The sequence below is a fragment of the Tympanuchus pallidicinctus genome, unplaced genomic scaffold (genome assembly GCF_026119805.1).
Source record: "Tympanuchus pallidicinctus isolate F22 unplaced genomic scaffold, pur_lepc_1.0 scaffold1, whole genome shotgun sequence".
Taxonomy (NCBI): Eukaryota; Metazoa; Chordata; class Aves; order Galliformes; family Phasianidae; genus Tympanuchus; species Tympanuchus pallidicinctus.
In genome coordinates, this window is record NW_026294618.1 from 70,057,528 (window position 1) to 70,066,561 (window position 9,034).

Sequence of the window (9,034 nt, forward strand, 5' to 3'; positions counted from 1 at the left end):
CACATTTGCTAGTTACTTTTTTTTTCTTTCTCCCAGTAACAATGGAAATTAGAAAGCTGAGAGAGGCTACCCACTGCTTGCTTTGAGTAACCATCACAGACATCCTCTGGGCTTTGACTTGAAAATCCTTGCATCAGTCTAAAATAACATCGTTATTTAAATAGAGATATTTTTGTTACTTCATTCCTAACAAATTGCATAGAATTCTAGCCTAATTTCATTGCTAAAGAATAAGCTTGCAGCAGCAGTTCAGACTTCAAAATTTCCGTAGCAGCAGGCCAGGCTGCTATAAATCATAGGTAGTAGGGATTGGTCCAGACAGTTTCTGGGGAGACATTCTCCAACTGATACTATGTCAATTAATTAACATTGGAAATAGTATCTGCAACATTCTTGTTTTTAATAGCCCTAATTGGATACATGTAAGTCTCATATATTAACAGTTCAGTGAAATTTAATCCATTTGTGGACAATTCAGACTTAAAACTGCATCAACTAGTAATGTTAAAATATCCTCTGTTTTCCAAGCATTCTCCCACAAAAATGTGTCAAAGCAAATATTGCTTTGGCTTCCCCACTTCAGCAGGTGTGCCCAAGTCATTTTATAGCCGTTGCCATTAATTATCTAATTCTCCCTGGACCAATGCCCTATGCTTGCAGTCATCAATTCCCTCACTATTGTTTTAATAATATGATTAATTTGATCAATTCTTCTGAAAACGTGAGGCATATAGAGACAGGTAATTTAAATTGAGCTTCCAGCAGTTTCAGACATCTGGCCACCATGGTTGGAGTTGAGAATCACTATCAATGCCACTAAAGGAAGGTTCCTGAAATGCCACTAGAAATGTTCCCAAAGTTTGGTTCTAGCTGTGTCCTGGCAAGGGCCAGATGCTCTTTTAAAGGGGAGACTGGCATCATCTGTGTGTAACACATAAAGGTCTTCCTGCACATAGCTGTACATCTTTTCTGACCATTCAAAACTGATTGTCGAATGTATAAATTGTAAATCTATAATCATAGAAATAAACCCTTGCTATTATCCTAGTAAACTGAAAGACTTCTAATAACATTAGCTATTAAAAACAAAAGGGCTGCTGCATGTCTCTCTTATTAAACACAAATGCCTTACACAGGCTGTCCTTCACAGATCTTTCTCTTGTTTTGTGAAAGTTTTATAAAAACACACTGGCTTTAAAATACTTTTGGTTATTCCTAGTAAACTATGCCTTCATGCTCAAATAGAGAACAAGCCTGAAATGAAACTTCACTCTTATTTTATTAACTAATTAAGAGAAAAAATAATAGGAGACAATTCTGTGAAAGCCCATACCCAACCTGCCTGTCAAATTCATGGTGCATTTGTAGGGAATCACTGTTGGTATTTCCCCAAAAATTAAGCTGTGGGAAAGTGCCAGTAACATGTTCTTCTGCTCTCACTAGTTGGGTGCTGAACAGTGGCCAGAAAACAAGCATGGAAAAAGCAAAGAAGTAAAGGCTACCATAGTGAAGGAAGAAGAAAGACTCCACAAATAACTCAGGAATTGTAATGGGGCAGCTAAATCTGAAAATATTCATTGGTAAAAGCAAAAGCTGTAATTTTCTAGAAGATGGTTTCTTCCTCTCCTGCATGAAGGACCTGGTTCTGGTAGAGCCTAAGGAAAGAAAGCGTCCTGCTTTGGGACTGAGTGATACCATGCTCTCATGAAGACCTACAAGATGTGCTACCAGGGGACTACGAGGCCAGCTTTGGGATGCTGGTCACCACTGGACACAGTGGTTTGAAAATCCAAGCAGATACCTGGGGCAAAGGGTGGCTCAGTCACTCTCAGGCTGAGGAAGAAACACTGTGGCTTTGACAGATCGCTGTTTCAAGATGAGGTGGAAAGCAGGAGCTTCCTGTTTTGCAAAGCTGTTCTCTGGTGGGAATATTCTTCACTACCACATTCTCAGAGCATCCTACCTACTAGAAGGATACATCAACTTTGTACATCCATTGAACAAGCATCACCCTGACACCTGCAGGTCTTGCTGGCATCAGCCCATGAGTACCCCTTTGAAATGTAGGTACTGCAGTAGTGGGACCTTTTAGAAAAGAATTAGCTAGTGATGTCTCAGGGAATATGTTTTAGTAAAAGTTCTGGCAAATTTTTGTTCTTTGAACAATAGCATTTGTTCAGGGCTTCCAAATTTTTTGTTTGTCTCACCTTCTAGTTTGTCTCACCTAGTTTGTCTCACCTTCTCCTCTGACAGCCTTCTGTCAGCTCTGGGAGGGAATGGGATAGAGCCACATAGGCAGGGTGAGACAGTGGCACTAAAGAGCTGCTGAGACAGAGGGAAGCTGAGAAGGTTGAATGATGGGAACACTACTAATTCCATAAAAAGCATGCAGAGAGATATGGAAAAAATAATCTTCAACTGCTGTGCTTAGCTTTTGTGCTCAAATTACCTGAGAGCAGATTGCTCTGTTTTTCACCCTAGCTGAAGTTTGTGGTAACTTCCTGCTGTGGATAATTAGTTTTAATCAAGCTTTTTTTAGTTTCCACTCCATCCCATATGACTCTTCTGTTTCAGTGAGTATTCTTATTTCTTACACAAAGAAATAAAAATCATCAGAATAGATTGCAGAAAGTCTAAATCTGAATACAACCCATCTGCTCAATAAATGCCAGATGCACACTGAAGGAGGAAATGGACATAGACCGTCTATTTCTTTTGTCTTGAGCTCACATGTCCTGGAAGATTTCAATTAGGTCAGAGCACACATTCTTGAGGGGCTTGAGCCACATATTCCAGCTTCCTCTCATTCTTAGTTACCAGAGTCAAGGTCCTTTCTTGCACTGTTTTCACTGCTCCAGTCTGGTCCTTGAATTACATGCCTATTCATCTGGCTTTCTGAGGCTTGCATTTTCCACCACCTGAAGATGAGCAAAGGAGTCTTGGAAAACATTACTGTCCCAAATGTCTTGATAATGTGAGGAGATAGACCCAACTTTATGTTATCCCACATGCTAGTGGTGGGACATAGCATAAGGCACAGAAACAGCTGCAGGAGGAATTTCACTTTGCGAAGTCATAGATGCATACAGCAGCTACATTTCTTTTCTGTTGAGAATCTGAGAAGTCACAGATTGTAAGCCATGCACTGCAGAAGCCCAGGAGGGCTCTCAGAGAGGTATGAGGGATGCCCTAGTGCTGGTACTCAGTCGCGTCCATCTCAGTCATCCTAGAGCCCCCAGGCCACATCTGCACTCGAGTTCACAAGTGCACACCCTGTGTTTGGATCCGTGTCCAAGGAAACAGAGCCTGACCTCCTGCTGCTCCAGAGGGATTTCCTCACATTCTCCCATGGCTCTTACTCATGTTTCTCATACTCAGTATGGCCTCACACTGGAAAAAGCTCTTCCAGTCACATAAAACTCCTCTCTTGTCCTGGGCCATGTTTGGATAAACTGTATGGAGGGGTTTTCTGTATTTGCTTTCTGACATTCCCTGATGACGAAGCCATAGTTTCACACCACATACTTTCTGGATGTTTGCACGCCCTGTTGGCACAGCTGCTGGTTGGCAGGCAGCCCTTGTCCTGTGACAGCTCCTGGAAGCAACCTCTGGATGCCCTGGTGCTCCTGAACTCTGCTTCACGCCCTTCCACATGTCAAAGAAAGGAATGCTTGCTTCTGGGGTGCAGGAATGAGCACTTCTAAAGCACAGAGCAGGATGGCTGTATCAAGTCCTAGGATAGGACAAAAACTGCATCAGAGTCCTTTGCTCTGATACCTGCTTATTTATCTGCACTGAAAGAACAGCCGGTGGGTATATCCCAGTCTCAGGAAGTTCTGTCAGCACTGCAATAGCATTTACTGGTATTTGTTGGGAAGGGAGGAAGATTAGCTTTTTATTATTGCTCTCAGGGATGCAAGGCCTGCCTTTTTTGCCCTGGCTGTCTGGAGCTTTTATACCCTTGGCCAAATTTTGGCCTCTTGCCACGTACTGTTTCTTTTCTCCACTGAGTTCTGCACACTCTTTTTCCTGATAACACCTTGTGTGCATTTTGTGTCTGAGACAAAGACCACGAAAACTTACAAATGTTTTGTAATAGGAAAGGGGAAAATCTTCTCCAGAACATAGAGGACATACTGTATGAAATGAACTGTTACATGCAAAGGTGGAGATGCTGTCTGAAGTAGTAAACACACAGCAAGGCTGATTTATTCATAGAGAAAAGAAATTGGCTGCTCACCTTTGGGAATGGAGATCTGAAGAAACTTAAGGTTTTAAAACAAAATAAGCTGTATGGATTCAGCCCTCTCCCTGGTCTATGATAATTTCAGCATCATGCTTCTATCTCATTTGGAAATGCCCTTCTCTCCTTTGCCTACTCCCATAGTATATTGCTGCAGTATTGTTACCATCAGCTTGTCATTCTGGTGGTGTTTGCTGCTTCTTCTCAGCTCAAGGTGAGAAGAATTGCAAATGGAACTGGCAGATAGAGTGTTCTTCTTGGTATTCAGCAGCCAGGGCAGGTGGCTAGCAAGCAGCTGTGGGTATAGATTTTTGATACCAGTGCAGTCTGTGCAGATTTATTTTCATGGTCCATTGTGCAAGTCATAGTTTTTCTGAGAATGTAAATGCAATTCTGAACATTTTCCTGTTACTCTGTGCACGTGTGCATGTGTACACACATTGTTTGCTTGTACATGCATGTGTGCATGTGTCTGTGCTTGTGCTGGGAAGCCTCTGGGGTGCCAGGACTAAGTATGCCTTGAAGTGGGACCATCGCTCTTCTTCTGTCTTCAGAAGAGAGGACGGCTCTGTGATGAGTTGATAGAGAAGTCCTGGTCAGATACAAGCATTTTCAGTTTCAAATCTGATATTTCAATTCAAAGAGTACTTGAGCCAATCTAAATTTATTGTCCTTCCCCCTTTTCTATGATTTCTATTTTCTGTTCTTCTTGACAACCCAAACAAATGCTTCTCCATGCACACCCCTCCCACTTCAGCTTCCACAGAAGCAGCTCTCTGCACCTAATTGTTAGCCTTGCTTCCTTCCTATCCTTTTCTTCTTTCTTTCCTCCCAGTTCAATCTCTGGTTTATTTAATCCACCTACTGGCAGATGTTTCCACTGTCCAAAGTCACTTTTATATATCTGCAAGGGGTGCTCATTTTGTTGAGGAGGAGGGCCTCCTCATTTAGTTTTTAACCACACATATGTATGCAGTACACAATTTCAGATGGATATGTGATTAATGAAGTTAGGCTTTTTTGTTGTTTTGTTCTGCTTTTTCCATGACTACTCCACCCTACTGTCAAAAAGAAAGCAGAGAATGACCACATCATATTTGTTTGTTTCTAGAAGAAATCCCAGCAGGCTGTACAGAGGGCAAAAGCAAGGATAGTGTGAAGTAATGGGAAGGGCAGTTGCATCTACACCACCTGGAAATTCCACATCTTCCAGGATAATTCTGATTTCTGTTTGCTGAAGATGAATGGAATGGCCCAAAGCAGCTGGAATATACCAGGATCTGTCCCACAGTAGGGCCTAGATGTCAAGAAGGATTAACTGTTCTGACAGATAATGAAACTTGTTACATTCGATAGGGTCATGGGACATATATTATTGTGCTATGTGGCAGGTAGTTATAGATTAGAGTTTGGAAAAGACTTTCCCATGGGGAAATGGGCAGACCATTCTTCAGTTTTCCATGGAAGAATTTCTTGTTCTCAGAACTGAAACATTTGCTGCAGGAAGATGTATCTCCCTGACAGATTATGCTGGTCTGGGAATGGGCAGCAATGTACTCCCACTTTCATACTTCCCTACTTTTCAAAGCAGGATTCTTTGTCAAATGGAGGATGAAGGAATTTTGACTGCTGGAACCCTTGGAAAGGTGACTGGTGTCTTGACAACAGTCTAGCCCCAGTCCTGTTCTTTTTTCTGTAATGTAAAGACTGCAGGACAAGTAAATAACCAAAGTGTTGCATGCAGAAGCATTAACTACAAAAACACTTTAGGTACATCTAACTCATCGTAGATATCAATGTGAAATAGCAAATATCAGTATCTCACTTTACAGCTCACTTTTTCTGGATGTTTAACCTGCAAAGCAAGAATACTCCCTGACTCTGTGCTTGCAAAGCAGTATGAATATGATTAACGATTTCCAATTAAAAAATAACAACTATAATGTGGACAACAACACTTCTGGGAGCAAGACTGCTGAGCCATATGCTGCAAGGCAAATACCAGAGGAATTGCCACAGAATGCTCTGAGGAGGATGGGTTGGATTGAACCCTTTTGCTAAGTTGACCTGTGTTGGTGGTGTTTTAAACATCAGCTGCAGGTCTTAACTGCTGAAGGGTGTGACATCAGTAACCCTGCCCTGCAAAATGTCACCTGCTGCCTGTTTGGTCTTAGGGCTTCTTTAATAAAACCTCACACAAGAACAGTCTCTACAGTTTGGAGCTCTAAGTGCTGCAAAACTGTCCTCCAACTGCAGTGCCAGCTTGGACCAGGCTCTGAGCAACCTGATCTAGCTGTGCATGTCCCTGTTCTTTGCAGGGGAGTTGGACTAGATGACCTCTAATAGTCCCTTCCAACTCTACGGATTCTATCATTCACATGATTCCTCATTTTAAATATCCCACAGGTTTTTTCTCAAATAACTTTCATAAAATTAAAGTTGTCAGGTGGGAGGGCCAGAAGATGAGCTGTGTGCAGAGAAATTATTTGCCTGGTAACTCTAAAGGGCAATTTACAATAGGGTCAGGATACTTCAGGATCCTTTCTACAGAGGTCTGAGATCACAAGTTTGAGCAAGTCTTGCTGGCTGAGAAGGGTGTGCAGCTTGTAAATCAGTCTGTGCTTAGAATGGCCAGTGACAGGTCCCACACTACTAAATGCGATGCCTATTCCTAGTGAAATGTCTGTTTTTTCCTGTGGCATAGGTGGATCTGCCATCCCAAATCAGACTCTTGGTTCATCACCTCTCATTTTCTGCCTCCAGGGATAGGCAGTGGATGGTGCTGTACAAAACCAGCAGTTCTTTTTACTCATTTACACTCCCTTATTTGTGTATGCAGTGAAACAATGCAACCTGTTTGTCTCATCACCTCCACATGACCAATTAATGTCCTAATGCATTAGATTCGAGTCCATTTTAAGTATCTGGCATCCTGTCAGACCTTACTGACAATAAAACCATGCTGGATTTGCATTTATTCTCCCAGAACTATGTTGCTGACAATTTAAAGGCTCGGTTCCCTACTGTAGTTCAATGCAAATGCAGGGTCTCCCAGGACACTGCAGTTAGATGCTGGTATTATCGCCTTTATAAAATTAAATTCCAGCTTGATCAGCAAGCATATCCTTGTAGCCACTGTAAGGTCTCTTTCCACTGCTGGATTGGTATAAAGAGGTTTCTGTGTAAACGAGAACTTGGCCCTTGGGAGTTCTGCTTGCAAAAAGCATTTGTATTTGGCTGTGTGTTAATACAAATCTACACTTACTATTGTCCCCCTGTATTGAAAACTGATGTACTAGCTAGTTGCTACCCAGGTTGCAAAGGGATCTGCACCTAGTGCTGTGCATTAGAGACATATGCTATAACTAAGGTATCTTTGAAAGGAATCCCTTTGCCAAAGGAGCTTGGGGTTGTAATTTATGGCAGAAAAAACAAACAAACAAACAAACAAACAAAAAAAACCCCAAAAAAACAGACCACAGCAAATTGGAAGACAGTATGTAAATGAAAGAATAAACAGATTGTAAAGAAATGGAAGTGGCAATCTAAGGCAAAATTCTTTCAGTGGGTTCTTGAAATGAGTGCCTGGTGCCTTGTGTAAGTAGGAAGCTGATAAAAATATTCACTGCTGAGAAATGTCATCGTTCTGGAAAAGAAATGAAGATTAATACTCAGAAATGAGGAAAAGGCAGGAAGCCCCTGGTGACTGAGGGATGAAGAACAGCATCATTTAGGCTTTGCTCATTGTTGCTGCTGACTCTCCAGGGAGATCAGGGCTATACACTTTGCAAGCTTTATTGGAACTCTGTTGGTATTAATCACACGCCTGAAGGCAACTTGGCTTGCTGCTTGGCAAACGATGGTGTGTGATATAATAGGAAGGAAGCACTTGGTTTTTTCCTTTAATAATGGTCACTACATGTAGACTTGGTTCTGATCTTGCACAGATTTTGTATAGTGATTTCACTTATGTACACTAACATGTGAAAAAGCAAGGCCGAGATATTAGGGTGTACACGTGTCCCACCAGTGATTCATCTGACAGTGTTTTGTGAATTGTGTCTGCATAATACTAACAATTTTACCAACTGAAGCACTGTAAAAAGGAAAAGAAAACAAAATGAATAAAACCTTTTTCCTAGACATCTAGAAAAGAAAATCTTCCTTGTGCTACATTCAAACAGGGCTTTATTCACCATTTCTCATTGTCATGCTTTCTGATATTGGTTTATACCAGGCACGTCCAACGTGTGACCTGGCACAGCTCACACTGCATCCCAGTCTGTGCCCTGTGCCGTCATGGCAGCAGCTCTTCCCACTGAGCAGCCCTTCCTGGCCCTGAGTGCACAACTGTCACTCACTACCAAGCAAACATCAATCTGCTATTAATGCTGTCTGGGCTGAAACCAGAACACCGACCCAGTGCACTGCTAACTTAACTTTTGGCAAAATATTTCATGCATTTGGATATGTTGGCTAAACACAGCCCTGTGAACAGCAAAAGGGTCACATATCCCACTAGATTTTGTGGTTTTGTATATATATTATATATATTACTGTACTATATATTTTACTATATATTTTATCCTATTTTATGATATTGACCCTCATGTCAGATGCAAGATGTTGATGGTACAACTGTAGGGGCTAGACCCTAACACCAGTATTCCATTACATGTTGTTGCTGTGTGACAGATGGCAGCAGAGGGGCAGTCTGACAAAATGGCGTCTGACATGGAAATGCTTATGAAGCACAGGTGTGTCATTGAGCTCCTCCATGTGGAAATAATG